Source organism: Muntiacus reevesi, chromosome 8 (genome assembly GCF_963930625.1).
Source record: "Muntiacus reevesi chromosome 8, mMunRee1.1, whole genome shotgun sequence".
Taxonomy (NCBI): Eukaryota; Metazoa; Chordata; class Mammalia; order Artiodactyla; family Cervidae; genus Muntiacus; species Muntiacus reevesi.
The window spans coordinates 72,665,428-72,681,644 of NC_089256.1; the positions used below are offsets into that span (position 1 = coordinate 72,665,428).

Sequence of the window (16,217 nt, forward strand, 5' to 3'; positions counted from 1 at the left end):
ACTTTCTATAAAAATTATTTTTGAGGACATGAGAACACATGGTGCCATTGAGTCTTGGAAAGATCAAATTGGTACACAGATTATCCAAACGCAGAGATTTATAGAGGACAAGAGTGCTGAAAATGCTAGGCAAGGAGGGGGTGGGGGAATTTCAGTTAGGAACATGGACTTAGGAATCAGACTTCTGAGTTTAAACCCAAGCTCCACCATCTACCAACTTCTCTGCTCACTTCTGATATCCCAGATGAACAGTTTCACCTATGACCCTCTGACTCTGCCACTTCTGCTATCCATCAGTGACCTGTATATTCCCCCTCTACTCACGTTACATCCCATGGTTTCCTGTTGTGTCACCTTTCTCCTTCCTCTTTCTCACTCTCCTGAAAAACCCAACCCTGGTTAAAATCAAGGTTGTCCAGGTATAACCTTGTACCCCACCTAGACACACACACAACTCTGATGATACTGAATTAATTAACCTACCCACTGCACTGACACTCAGCACTCTCTGGCAATTCTACCATATTCCCTAGTAAATTCATTCTCTCATTTTTCTAGGTGATTATTCCACACCTTTGTCTCTTTGCTCAAACCTCCTGCATCCCCTCCTGTCTCTCAGCCAATGATCTTGCTGCTGATTTCAGTAGGAAACTAGAAGTAGTCAGAAGAGAAGCCTCTCATTTCCTGCCAAATCCTATTGCATTGTCTTATAATTCTATTCTTCAAACCCTCACTCTTTTTTTTTCTTTTCTTTTTTTTTCCATTTATTTTTTATTAGTTGGAGGCTAATTACTTTACAACATTGTAGTGGTTTTTGTCATACATTGACATGAATCAGCCATGGATTTACATGTATTCCCCATCCCGATCCCCCCTCCCACCTCCCTCTCTATCCGATTCCTCTGGGTCTTCCCAGTGCACCAGGCCCGAGTACTTGTCTCACGCATCCAACCTGGGCTGGTGATCTGTTTCACCCTAGATAGTATACATGTTTCGATGCTGTTCTCTCGAAACATCCCACCCTTGCCTTCTCCCACAGAGTCCAAAAGTCTGTTCTGTACTTCTGTGTCTCTTTTTCTGTTTTGCATATAGGGTTATCGTTACTATCTTTCTAAATTCCATATATATGTGTTAGTATCCTGTATTGGTCCTTATCTTTCTGGCTTACTTCACTCTGTATAATGGGCTCCAGTTTCATCCATCTCATTAGACCTGATTCAAATGAATTCTTTTTAATGGCTGAGTAATATTCCATAGTGTATATGTACCACAGCTTCCTAATCCATTCGTCTGCTGGTGGGCATCTGGGTTGCTTCCATGTCCTGGCTATTATAAACAGTGCTGCAATGAACATTGGGGTGCACGTGTCTCTTTCATGTCTGCAAACCCCTACTCTTTGCTACAGAGGAGTTGTGTGTGCTCTTGGCTGAGGTCTATCTCACTCCCCACTCACCAGATTCTTCGCTCTTGCCTGTTTGGAACTTTCTTCTACAGTATCCTCCCACTAGCTTCATCAAAGTTCCTCTTTTTACTGGATCATTCTTATTCAAACAGTTTGTAATATCTCCCTTCTTTAATAAAAGCGAAAAAGTGAAGTCGCTCAGTCGTGTCCAACTCTTTGCAACCCCGTGGACTATAGCCCACCAGTCTCCTCCGTCCATGGGATTCTCCAGGCAAGAATACTGGAGTGGGTTGCCATTTCCTTCTCCAGGGGATCTTCCCAACCCAGGGATCAAACCCAGGTCTCCCGCATTGCAGGCAGATGCTTTAACCTCTGAGCCACCAGGGAAGCCCCTTCTTTAAAAAAACACCCTCCTTAATCCTTTGCCTCCAGGAAGCTTTGCCCCACCTCTCTGTTCCTCTTTAAAGCAAAACTCTTTGAATAAGTTGTCTGTTCTCTCTGTCTCCGATAACTTACCTCAGTCTTTTCACCCCCACTCCATCTGTTATCATGAATATTTTCAAACATATAGAAAAGTTGAAAGAATTTTAAGTGAACTCCCATATAACCACCACCTAGACTCTACAATTAATGTTTTGCTTTATTTGCTTTATTACATATCTTGTCATCTTTTCATTCTTTGACTATTTCTTCAATCAAATTTAGGTTTTGGATGCATTTTAAACTAAGTTGCAGGCATCAGTATATGCTCTATTAAACACTTCAGTGTGCATATTATTAGTTAGAGTTGAGTATTTATTCATAGTTCTTCTCTCTTTGGAGATCAAGTGAATCACCCAGGGTTCTGACATATGAGTACACCACTTTTGCCATCCAAACCTTTATTAAGATATGGAGCACGACTATCACCACAGAAAGTTCCCTCATGCTCCTTCTCAATCAATCCCCAGACCACCCTCCCATCTCCTGCCAGAGGCAACCTCTGTATTGACTTCCCCCCAGCGTATGTATGTCTGAATGTGAGAGTTGAGCCATAAAGAAGGCTGAATGCCGAAGAATTGCTTTCAAACTGGTGCTGGCAGAAGACTCTTGAGAGTCCCTTGGACTGCAAAGAGATCAAGCCAGTCAATCCTAAAGGAAATCAGCGCTGAATATTCATTGGAAGGACTGATGCTGAAGCTGAAGCTCTGATACTCGGGTCACTTGGTGCAAAGTGACTCATTGGAAAAGACCCTGATGCTGGGAAAGATAGAAGACAGGAGGAGAAGGGGACGACAGAAGATGAGATGGTTGGATGGCATCACTGACTCAATGGACGTGAGTTTGAGGAAGCTCCAGGAGTTGGTGAAGGACAGGGAAGCCTGGTGTGCTGCAATCCAAGTGGGTCGCAAAGAGTCAGACATGACTGAGCCACTGAAGAACAGCATCTCATACGGTTGTTTGAATTGTACAATATGTACACTTTTGTGTATGTTCTTTCACTCAGCACAATGTATTTGAGATGTAGCCATAAAATATGTGTTATTCATACCTTTCTATTGCTCAGTATTATCCTATTGTTTCTACAACAGTTTTTTCATTCATTTTCCTATTAATGGATCTCTAGGCTGTTTTGGGGCTTCTCAGCTGGTGCTAATGGTAAAGAGCCCACCTGCCAATGAAGGAGACTTGAGATGTGGATTCGATCCCTGGGTCAGGAAGATCTCAGTGGTGACATGGCAACCCACTCCAGTGTTCTTGCCTGGAGAATCCCATGGACAGAGGAACCCGACAGGCTACAGTCCATAGGGTTGCAAGGAGTCAGACATGACTGAAGCGACTTAGCATACAGCACACACAGGCTGTTTTTAGCTTGGGGCTGTTATGAATAAACTTGCCACAAACAAACACAGAGTTCTTTCTTGTGGATGTAGGGTTTCTTTTTGGCTAAATACTTAGGAGTGAAATTATTGGGTCATAGGGTAGATGTATTTAGTTTTATAAGAAACTGTTCAGTTCAGTTCAGTCACTTAGTTGTGTCCGACTCTTTGAGACCCCGTTAATCGCAGCACGCCAGGCCTCCCTGTCCATCACCAACTCCCGGAGTTTACTCAAGCTCATGTCCATAGAGTCGGTGATGCCATCCAGCCATCCCATCCTCTGTCGTCCCCTTCTCCTCCTGCCCCCAATCCCTCCCAGCATCAGGGTCTTTTCCAATGAGTCAGCTCTTCACATGAGGTGGCCAAAGTGTTGGAGTTTAGAACTTTTAAAAAAAATGCTAGTATTGTTTTACAGTCTGACCAACCGTATATAAGAGTTTTGATTGTTCTCTTTCCTGGTCAGTATTTGGTTTTGTCAGTTTTTTTCATGTTTATCCATTCTGGTGAGTATATAGAGACATCTCATTGTACTTTTCATATAAATGTATCTGATGAATATTAACATTCAGTACTTTTCATGTCCTTATTGATCATTAGTTTATCTTCTTCTGTGAAGTTATCAAATCTTTTGTTCTCTTTTTATTGAATTATGTAGCATTCATGACATATCCTAGATATGAGTTCTTTGTCAGACATATGATTTGCATATGTTTTCTCCCAGACTTTGATTTACCTATTCATTTTCTTTCTTTTTTTCTTTCTTTGGTTGCATTGTGTGGCCTATGGGATCTTAGTCCCCTGGGCCTGGGATCAAACTTGTGCTGCATGCAATGAAGGCACAGAATCTTAACCACCAGACTGCCAGAGAAATTCCCTGCCCCAACCTTGAATGAATGAATTCATTCAACCCAAAATGAATAGGTATTCATTTTCTTAATGGTGTCTTTTGATGAGCAGAAAATTTTAATTTTGATTGTCTATTTTTTTAAGTAAATTGCTTTAATATCTAAAAGTTTTATGGTTTTAGCTTTTATATTTAGGTCTCTTATACATATCAAATTAATTTTTATATGTGGTGTGAGATTGGGGTCAAGATTTGTTTATTTTGCCATACAGATATGTAGTTGTCTTAACATCATTTGTTATAAAGCCTTGTCTTTTGCTGTTGTATTTCTCTGTCAACTTGTGAAAATTCAAATGATCATATAAGTGTGAGTCTGTTTCTAAGTTCTCTGTTCTGTCTTATTGATTTTTCTTATTGATCCCATTCCAGTATCAGACTGATTATTATAGACTTACTAGTCAAAGTGTTAAAGTCAGGTAGTGTAAGCCCTCCAACTTTGGTCTCATTTTTTATAATTGATTTGGCTAGTCAAGGTCATTTGCATTTCTGTACACATTTTAGAATTAGCTTGTCAGTTTCTACAAAAATCCCAGTGAGATGATCATGATTGGGTTTATTGAACTTACAGATCAGTTTGTGGAGAACCTACATCTTAACATTTAGTCTTTTAATCCATGAACATGGTATGTCCATTTATTAGATCTTTAACTTCTCTCAGTAATGTCCTGTAATCACAGTTTCATTTGAACCTACTTCTTTTAGGTGTTGTGCCCAAATTCCCCTGAAGCCACTCTTGTCTAGGTCACCAGTGACCTCCATGCTGCTGTATCCGATGGTCAGTTCAGTCTTCCCCTTCCTTCATCTTTCAACTGTCTTTGACATAATTGATCACTCTATCCTTGAAGCATTTTGTTCACCTGGCTTTGTCTCCCCATGTTCTCCTGGTCTTCCTCCCATCTCATTGGCAGCTCTCTTTTGGCCTCCTTTGCTGGATCTTTTCCTTCCTGACATTTAGATGTTAGAGGTCCCTGAGCCTCAGTCTTTAGAGTTCTGTCCTTTATCGATTATCAATCAATCTCATGGTGTGAATATGTTATTTAAAGCCATCACAATGTCTAAAGCCATAAGACTCCCAATTTCGTATCTCAATCCTTTATCCAGGAGTTAAATATACAAACCCCAGACTTATATATTCAACGTCCTACCCATCTTCATTTGGATATTTTAAAGGTATCTCAAACTTACCCATTCCAAATGGAACTCATGATTTGCCTTTGAAATGTCTTGTACCTTCTGACTCCCTACCATCCACCATGTTCCCCAACTCAGTAACTGGGCTTTTGTCCTTGTTGCTCATATATCAGTCTTACAGTCTTCCTTGGCACCTCTCTTTCTTTTGCACTGTGCATGACCCTGTAACCAGGAAAGGTTAATTTTGAATTCACACTGGATCTGCTCTGTGACTTCAACCCTTATCTTGTTGCTTTTGTTATTATGCGTGCATGCATGCTAAGTGGCTTCAGTCATGTCTGACTCTCTGCAACCTTGTGTACTATAGCCCACCAGGCTCCTCTGTTCATGAGATTCTGCAAGCAAGAATACTGGAGTGGGTTGCCATACCATCCAGGGGATCTTCCCAACCCAGGGATCAAACCCACGTCTCTTATGTCTCCTGCATTGGCAGGTGGATTCTTTACCACTAGACCACTTGGGTATCTCAAGGCTTCCCACCTGGGCTTCCCAGGTGGTGCTAGTATTCATTGGGCTACAGTCGGTGGGGTTGCAGAGTCAGACATGACTGAGCACAGCGCATTTCACATTTGTTATTTCAGGCATACGTAATGGCCTGCCTCAGGAAGATACCTTGCTCCTGCCCACCTGTGAAGGACTATGACATTCTTAAATCTTTGGCAAATGGCTCAGCATCTGGCATCCCTTGACTCCTGCTTACGGGGGTGGCCTAGAAATTCACATTTGGGTAGGCCAGAATCACAGATAGATGTGGCATCTTTGTTGATATGACAGGAGATATTCCATTTTACACCACCCAATAAATGACTGTAAGGAAATGAAACTAACACATCTCCCTGCCTGAAACTTGCCATTCTAGGAGACATTTGCAAAGATTGAATAGTCTTTTTACTCTGTTTCCTCACCTCCCCATCTCTGATCCATTAAAGAACCTGACATCCAGGCCCCAGTGAGATGGTTATTTTGAGGCATTAGCCTGTCATCTTCTCAGTCAGCCACCTCCTGAATAAAGTCCCTTCCTGCCTAACACCTCCTCTCAGATTTATTGGCCTGTAGTGTGGGGAGCAGAGTGAGCTTGGACTCAGTGACAACCCTACATTAGAAAACCCTCTTGGCTCTATCATAGAGCTCTGTCTACTTCTTAGCCATCACTTTAGTCCCAGCCACCATCATCTCCACCTGGTTTACTGGAATATTCTTCTAAGTAGTCTGCTTTCTCTCACTCTATTCTTTATATAACCTGAGTCACCTTTAAAAATGTTTAATCAGGGGAGCATTTCACTCCCATGATTAAAACCTTCTAGAACCTTTCTATTTTATTTACGGGGAAGAAAACTTCTGCAATGGTTTGAAAAGCCTCAGATGATCAGACTTCTCTGTTCACTCTCTGACTTCACGCCATTCTGTTGTTCTTTCTTTCACAATACTCAACTTCATTGGCTTTTTTGTTGTTCTTGCACATTCTAAGCTTCTTTTGGCCTCAAGGCCTTTGTGATTTCTGTTTCTTCTGCCTGTAACCTTTTCCCCAGATAATTATAAATCTTGTTTATTTCATTCTGCTCTTTACTTAAGTGTCATCTCCCCATAGAGGCCTTTTTTGACCACCCTATGTAAGGAGAGTGTCCCCTCACCCCACTTACTCTCCACTTCTTTACTCTGCTTTGGTTTTGTTCTTAGCACTTAGAATTATCTGGTTTGATATTTGTTTTATTTGTTAATCGTCTGTTTCCCCTAGTAGAATACATACAAACTCCCTCAGGTCAGGGACTTTCTACTTTGAAGGGCTAATACTGTTAACAATGCTTGTCACATAGTAAGTGCTCTATAAATGTATGTTGAATGATTGACTGTGGGCAAGTTAACCTTGCTGGCCTCATTTTCTTCATCTGAGAAATGGGAAAAATAATGGCACTTACCTCATAGGGCAAATGTGAATGCCAAATAAGATATTGGGTGTGATAAGACATGTGGCAATAGTGTTGGCTGTTGTGATTATGACTGCTATTCAATAATATAAATGATCTAGGACTTTCCGGGTGGTGCAGTGGATAGGAATCCACTTGCCAAAGCAGGGGACACAGGTTGACCCCTGGTCTGGGAAGATTCCACATGCTGTGGAGTGACATGTGTCACAACTACTGAGCCTGTGAGCTGAAACTACTGAGCCCATGAGACGAAACCACTGAAATCTGCACCTGCAGCCTGTGCTCTGCAACAAGAGAAGCCACTGCAACGGGAAGCCTCTACACCACAACTGGAGACAGCCCTCCCAAAGCAGCAAAGACCCAGTGCAGCCAAAAATAAATAAAATATATGTGATTGAAATCTCTTATGATTAATCCATAGATACTTATGCTAAGTAAGGTGGACTTTGCCTGCTATATACTTTTTCCAGTGGTTGATTTCAGGAGTATAACTTCCAATCCAGTTTTTGGTAACTTAGTTGGAGGGAATAGATATAAGTACATGAAAAGTCAAATGCCAAGTGAAAGTCGCTCAGTTGTGTCCAGCTCTTTGTGACCCCATGGACTTCACAATCCATGGAATTCTCCAGGCCAGAATATTGGAGTGGGTAGTTTTCCCTTCTCCAGGGAATCTTCCCAACCCAAGGATAGAATCCAGGTCTCCCACATTACAGACAGATTCTTTACCAGCTGAGCCACAAGGGAAGCCCAAGAATACTGGAGTGGGTAGCCTATTGCTTCTCAGTGAATCTTCCCGACCCAGGCAAATTCTTTACCAGCCAAGCTATGAGGGAGGCCCTAAATGCCATCCGATATTTAAATAACCAATCAAGACAACAGAACAAATGTTATCATGCTTAATTAGTTATCTAATGCATTTGCTGATGATTGTTCTAGGTCTAAGAAATAAAAGCTTTTTTTTTTTTTTTTTAAACTAGAGTCATCTGAGGAGGCTTTATGGAACATGTGGATTTGGGCTGCCTCTTGAAATGCCAGGGAGGATTTTAATCCTTTATTGACCATGGGGTGGACGAGCATCAAAGGTGGGGCCGTGACATAAACCCCAAGAACTAGGGGAGGTAAAGAATGTAATAAATCAGTTTAGCAGGAGGGAGAGGTCTTGTGAGGAAGCAGTTTGAGAGCAGCACAAAGAAATCGAGGTAGGAATGAAAGCAAATGATTCAGGCTACAGGAACTGCCAGGTGACAGGAAGCCCTTCCTTACATGGGTTGGCCAAGCAAGGAAGGAAGTGCTTCTGAGTGGTTAGGAAAGAAGGTAACACGTCACAGGCTTGCCATTGCCAGGTTCACTCCCTTCTCCCCCACAGGACAGGTGCCCTAGGGTGTTACTCTCTGATGCACAGACAGTGGGTTGGCTTGCGAAGTCATGTGTCTGTGTATCCAAGGAAAGGCAGCCAGCCACAGGAAGACACTGCTCTTCTGTTCCCAGAGCCTGGAAGATAACTTTGAACTCTTTTTTTTTTTTTTTTTAATCCACAAGAATTCTCACTCCAAGTGGCTATGACTCAAAGGCAAGGGACAGTTTTCACTATGATTTCTTATTTAAAAGAGTAGAAAAACTACATACAAAAACTTAGCATTGGATTTGGGTTCCCTGCATCATTGGGAAGGGGTGGGAGGTGGGAGGGAGGTTCCAGAGGGAGGGAGCATATGTGTATCTATGGCTGATTCATGTTTATGTATGGCAGAAACCCACACAATATTGTAAAGTAATTATCCTACAATTTAAATTTTTTTTAAAGACTAGAGAAAAAAAAAAAGACTAGAGAAACTTAGAAATTAAAGGCCAACCAATAAACATAATAATTTACATTTTAATATGCATATTAAGAAATACTCAATTTTTTCACTCCTCAGTAGTGGATGAAAGTGGAAAAGAGCATGTTAAGCATTTCTTCTTTTTTAGAAGAATATAAAGAAGTAAACTAAGAACAAATAAAAATATTCATATATTTGTTAAAAAAAGAAAGAAATACTCAGGTTTTTTTCTGAACAACATGAAAGAGAGAAGAGTATGCCAGCCTAAAATATGCTACTTAGGCATATTGATTATTTTGAATTAAAGTTATTTAAGAAACAGCTGATGCAAGAATATTCTGATCCTCCTTTGTCTCCCTGAGAGCAGGAAATAAATCTCCCAGGTGGAAGGGATCTTCCCTGTACCAGGAGGGTTGAAGGCATCCTTATTGCCAGAGACAGGGAATTCAGGGCCAAGAGGGTAGTATAAACAAACTTTGTTACTTCACTGATTTGCTGGGCCAAGCCCAGACCCCTGTATTTTGTCAGTTCTTCACAAATTTATTGTTTCTTTTGTCTAAAAGGTATAAAAGCTACCTTCTTTGGTTACTTCTTTGCATCCCACATTTTTGTCAGCTCTCATATATACAAAATTAATTTTTCTCTTGTTAATCTGCCTGTATCAATTTAATTATTAGACCAGCCAAAGAACTTAGAAGGGAAAAATTTTCCTCCCCCACAAGCATATTTGGTCAGTCATATATAGCCACTTTATTATTATGTAAAAGGAAATACCTTATATGAGAAGAGGCCAGAGTAACCTGTGAACTGATCAGATTGTTTTTTAAAAAGATAGGTTATCTAACCAACTATGAGATAAAATTTGCTTTATTAATATAATTTTATGTAGATTTGCATCAGTCTAAAAGAATGTCTGTGTGTCCATTAAGTTTTTTACTATCAGCAAGTTAATAAATGTAACAGTTTGGAGCATTAGAACAGATTTCAGAGCAATTTGTAGTAATTAAGAAAATGATCCTGTAAAAATAAGACAATCAAAATAAAACAAAAAAAGATGCAAAATAGATATGAGCCATGACAGATGTGGCAGAATAGGGAATAGACCTGAAGACAATGAGACACATTGTTATTAACACAGCCCTGACAACACGTGTCCCAGATTAAATAATGAATGCGGTTGGTGGGCCCAGCCAGGAGAGAACAGAGAGCACATTGTTTCAGCCTGTCTATCTATTTTCAGACTAATTGCTTAAGTATAGGCTTCTGTTCTGGTTACAGCCGGAGGAAAATCAAACAGTTGAAATACTGTAAGTCCTGTAATTCACCCCCATCATAAATCGAAATTAACTAAGAGTTGAGAGCAAAGCCTCCAAGTAAATTGTTAGGCCTGCCTGCAAATGGAAGCCGGAAGAGAAGCAGGATCTACTTGTGCACTCTTTCGTCCTTTCCTGATCAGGTTCTAGCTAATGTGATATGAGGGCTTGTCGTTGCCTCTTCTTCGCTCAGGACTATAGCTCCAGCTCCGTAGGGTGGGGAGGCAGATGCCAGGTTCCATGCCTGGGACTGGCCCGAGGAGTGGTGTCTTCTTGGACAGCAGCTTCTCTGAGGTTTCAGGCAGGTTGGCATCACCTGCCTTTTCCTACTTCCTACTGGGTCTTTGTGATGAGCTAGTGAGCTGTAACCTGTGAAAGTACTTTGTTGACACAAATGAAGGGATTCTGTTTTTATTATTTTGAAGTGTTGAGTTGGTGGAGGGAAGAACACAAATCAAAATCCTGGCTTTGAATCCTGGTCATTTCATACTCCGTCTCCCCTTTTCTGAATTCTTTAAGTGTCTTCCTGGGTTATCTGCCCCCCCCACCCTTTACATCAGACGTTCTTTGCTTTTCTGAGAGTCTGCAGGACCCCTTTGGCATTCTAGTGAAGCTAATGAATCCCTTTACAAAATAATGTTTAATGCATTAAATTAAATGTGTACATTTAAGTGAATAAAATTAGGGGTTCTAGGCATTTCTGCAGTAAACATCTTTGCCATAAAGCAGTTTTACTGCACAACTAATTGGCCGTAAGGCAGATCTGCCGTAAAATAGAAAGTGACTGGTTGACAATTGGTTTCAACTGTGTTATAGCAACTTGATAGAAAATACAGTGATAAGAAAACTTACTGAAGTGTGAAATAAGAGAGTGTAAAGCCAGACTGAATACTGTACTAGAAAATGATAACAACAGTTTACTAGTCCTTTCATGGGCACAGCCATCTCTCTTGTCAGAACCAAAAGTTTACCACTCTATGGCAAATATAAAAGCAGAGTCTAGTAATACATGACAGTGTTTGAGAGTATTAAGTATCAATTCTATAACTCATTTAGATACAACATCTCATCTTGTATTGTCACCTTTACCAGATTTATCACGCAATGTTAGCTGTGTCAGACTTTATTTTTTTGGGCTCCAGAATCACTGCAGATGGTGATTGCAGCCATGAAATTAAAAGATACTTACTCCTTGGGAGGAAAGTTATGACCAACCTAGATAGCATATTAAAAAGCAGAGACATTACTTTGCCAACAAAGGTCCGTCTAGTCAAGGCTATGGTTTTTCCAGTGGTCATGTATGGATGTGAGAGTTGGACTGTGAAGAAAGCTGAGCGCTGAAAAATTGATGCTTTTGAACTATGGTGTTGGAGAAGACTCTTGAGAGTCCCTTGGACTGCAAGGAGATCCACCCAGTCCATCCTAAAGGAGATCAGTCCTGGGTGTTCATTGGAAGGACTGATGCTGAAGTTGAAACTCCAGTACTTTGGTCACCTCATGCGAAGAGCTGACTCATTGGAAAAGACCCTGATGCTGGGAGGGATCAGGGGCAGGAGGAGAAGGGGATGACAGAGGATGAGATGGCTGGATGGCATCACCGACTCAATGAACATGAGTTTGGGTGAACTCCGGGAGTTGGTGATGGACAGGGAGGCCTGGCGTGCTGCGATTCATGGAGTTGTAAAGAGTTGAACACGACTGAGTGACTGAACTGAACTGAACTAAACTGATTAGAAGTTGGAGGCAAAGGGAGACTCAAACTCCTCCAATATCCCCAAAATAAATGGTTACATGATTCTTGGTAAGTTTTATGAAAATGGTGACATTTTTTGTTATTTAATAGTGGAGAACATGATGTAGACAGAATTTTGGTATTTGGCACAGAATCTGGCTTAGGTGATTTGGTGAAATGAGGACTGTCATGTAACATTTAATGAAGTCCAGATATGCACTGCTTTATATATATGTTTGTCTATGTTATATATATATATATGTAGCAGCATCCCTGTCTGTTCATTCTACTTACAAGGAAATCTGAAGAGTCTTACAGCAGCTTTTTTTTATATCATGAAGATGTATGTCCAACATTAGACCCTGAATCATTAATGACTGACTTTGAGAAAGGAAGTATCATTGCTTTCACAATGTTTCAAGTAGTTTTAAGGTTTTGTTATTAGTTTTTCAAGTTTTATTGTGTCCTTGTTAATGTCCCTATTTTATTTTCATGATTTTGTCTTTTATGGTAAAGCTGTCCTGAAGTCAATTAGTTGTATGGCAAAAGTTCTTACAGCAAAGATTCTTACAGCGAAAATACCAGACTGCCTAGGGTTACGAAAGAAACCAATTAGACTGATATACAGTTAACAGTATCCCAAAAAAGTAATGACATAATATCCACCCTTTATTGATAGCCTCCAGAAACCACCTCCTTGTCTTGTCCATCCCACCGCTCCTTCCTCTGCCAGCCTACTCTTCCTTCTGTGTGCCCAATTCTGTTGGTGGCGTTAACAACCTCCACATGGCTCAGGCCCTGAACCCAGCTTGAGCAAGTAAATGAGCATGTTCCTGCCAGGATTACTGCCCCAGTCTCCTTGATAATATCTGTGGAAGTATACACTTGTATATTTTAAAGCACTGATAGGTCATTTCCTTTACCTGGAATGTCTTCTAAACTTCTGCTCACCTTGCAGGGTCTAGTTCCTCCTTACTTCTCTTTCCAACACACACATCTGGTCACATTATGGTTTCAGATCTCTTGGTGATGCCTCTTTGTCTCCATGATATGACATCAGAGGACTCCTATGGCCCTCGCAGTTTTCTTCTCTTGGTCTCCCAGCCTCACCAGGCTGCCTGTGGTCCCTCTGATGGCCTGCCTCCCACTTCCCCCTTTGGCTTGGCAGGCTGAGTGAGTGCCCTCTGCTTGGGGATCTGTCACCTGCCTTATGGCCTCCAGGTCTCGGTTCTGTGGCTGCTTGGCTGGGAGGCCTTTCCCAGCCAACACTGTCACAAGGACTGTCCACAGAAAGCTCTTGTCCAACCATCTCCCGCTCCCTATCATTTGACCAGAGTCCGGCAGAGTTTCACAAGTGGTATGCTCGGAGGAGGACAGCATTATTATTGCACGTGGTTAGCAACACTGACTTTAGAGCCAGATGACCTGTGTTCTAATCCCAGCTCCACCACTCGCTGTTTGATCTTGGCAAGGTACTTACTCTTTAGAGGCCTCAACTTCTCATCTGTGAAGCTGTCAAAATAATAGATTGGTGTGGTTTAAATAAATTAATCTCTTGAAGCACTTTAGAACCATGCCTGGCTTCTTGTGAGAGCTTAAATATTAGCTATTAGTTGTAGTTTCAGTAAGCTTTGTAATATTAGTTTTAGTTTCAGTAGCATGGCCTGGGCTTATTTTAGAAGTCACATCCTATTATACTTTTATTTTTGCTGGAGTTTTATTAAATACTGTCATGTAATTCAAAACCCAGTGTTTAACTGTTCTTCATCTCCGCTGAGGATATCAGAACATCGATTTTAACAGAAATAATTTATATTAGACAAAAGGAAATACTGTTTGAAAGAAAGACAGGAATAATCCTAGGGATACAGCATCTTAACAGAATGATGGAGACAGTCCCACCAGCAGTTAGCTCGCTGAGTTGGGATGTATCCAGGGTTCTTACATTTCAGAGATTATGCTGGTCTCACAGGAATTTTTCTTGCAGCCCTTTGGGTAAAGGAGAGATCAGTGTTATTTATCAGAGCATTTATCTGGAAATGCAAATCATTATATATGCTTGCAAGCCAGATCCACAGGTTTTGAATGTAATTATAATACTTTTTCTTTTGCATGGATATTTTCATACCCTCTATAAATATTCTGGTCTGTGGGAAAGAAACTTTTCATGATTCCTACCACACATTGTATGTGACGTTAATGTGCTCTTATCACTCGTCCTTTTCTTCCTCTTCGTTTTCCTCCAACCGCAAGTGTTTCCCCTGAGGTTTAACTGCTTCAGCCTGTTCTTGGTTCTGCCACCAGAGGGGGCGCTGGCTCCTTTATAGCGCATGGGCCAGACTCTTGAGGCTGCTTTTCTCTTTGAGGTGGCTGTCTTGCTCCCCCTCATTCTGAACTGACTTCTGGAGAAACTGTTGAGCTCTGGCCCTGGGAGTGGATGGGGGAGGGTGGAGGGCGAGTATTAGATCCGAGGGAGTTACAGGACTTTCCATGTCTGATCCTGTGAGCTAATATGCTAATGACATGTTTCACGGGTTTGAATAACTTGGATTTTACCGTAAATACATGTAAATCTACTTGGCAACAAAAGAATCAAGTGTTATTAAAGTACGTGGTTAGTACTGCAAAATTTCCTTGGAATATTTGGTCTCATCTTTATGGCTCAGAAGAAACGTTGAATTTGGTAATCTCGACCATTATGTTAAACAGGTCTTCTAAAAATAAGGTAGAAATCATGGAAACAAAAATTAAAACTGCTCTTGTGTTGAAAACTTGGGGAAAATTGTGTATACCATGAGCACTTTATGTTAAAAAGCAGAGCATGGATTTTTAATTCTTTCTTAAGAAACAATATGTTGGAACATTATTTTTTTAAATAAATGTCTTAAGGAAACTATCAATTATGTTTTTTAGAATGAAAAATTTCTTATTCTAAAACCATAGTGAGTCATATTAAGCTCTAGTTTAAACTATAAACAATTAAAAAAACTACCAAAAAACCTTTTTTTTAAATAAAATAACCTAACTGTAGATGGTAGAATTGAATTACAAGTAATTTTCAGATTTTTAGACACCATGTCAGACTCAGAAGTTAGATAGTCCTTTAATAAGTTTTCCCCCTGAACTTTAACTTTTAGACTTCAGCGATAAATGAGGTTTTTTGCTTGTTTAATGTATTTTAACAGACTTCCCTGGTGGTAGTAGTAAAGAATCTGCCTGCCAATGCAGGAGGTACAGCTTCAATCGCTGGGTCAGGAAGATCCTCTGGAGTACAAAATCGCAACCCACTCCAGTATTCTTGCCTGGAGAATCCCATGGACAGAGGAGCCTGGCAGGCTACAATCCACGGGATTGCAAAAAGGAGTCCAACTTGACTTAGTGACTAAACAACAACAATATATTTTTAAAATCTGGGAATAGTGATAGTATGTAACTTTGATTCTCAGAAGCAATAACTTAATATGGTCCCTCTTAGGCAACGTGAAATTATAGCCCTGTATGTTCCATCACCACCACCACCACCAACTTGGGCAACAATATAAAACTCATTTCATGGCCCTAGTGGAGGACAGACTGTATTCCTCTTGTTTATAAAATGAATGAGTCACTTTAAGACAGCATCTGAAGGGAGAGAAAGGAGTGAGAATGCTCTTTGTTTAAGTTGGTGTGTTACAGTTTTCTTGGGCAGCAAGTACAAAAACGAAGCCCGAAGTCTTAGCTCATTCTGTAAGTGGATTTTATTTCTCAGAGCAGCCCAGTGACTATTTAACATATGGGAGTGGTTTCAAGTTCATTACTAAAGCTTATAGGCTAAAGTGCTTTGTGGGCTTGGCTATGACTTAAGTTGCCTTTGGGGAGTCAGCCAAAAACGGGGCTTGAAGACGGATTGCTTTCCTGTGTCTGTGAATTCTCCGGGTGGTCAGTTTCTTTTCCCCTCTCAGCTGTCAGCTGCTCTGGAGATTAGTTTCATAGTAAGGATTCTTTCTTTAAAGCAATATGAAGCAACTACTTTCACGGGGGCACCAGGTTAGTAAATAACATTTTGAACTTTCTGCTTCATGTATCAGACTCTTT

At 40.7% G+C, this 16,217-nt stretch overlaps 1 protein-coding gene across 5 annotated transcripts in view; it reads left to right on the forward strand.

Moving 5' to 3' along the window:
- PLD1 (phospholipase D1) overlaps positions 1-16,217 on the forward strand; it is a 267,970-nt gene that overhangs the window by 45,116 nt on the left and 206,637 nt on the right. For 4 of the 5 annotated variants that reach the window (XM_065943637.1, XM_065943636.1, XM_065943631.1 and 1 more), the window contains exon 1: positions 16,013-16,169. The exons of the other annotated variant lie outside the window; for it this stretch is intronic. The gene's annotated coding sequence lies outside the window, so the exon portion shown is untranslated. Of the gene's footprint in view, positions 1-16,012; positions 16,170-16,217 lie in introns of those variants that run through there. 5 annotated transcript variants of the gene reach the window in all.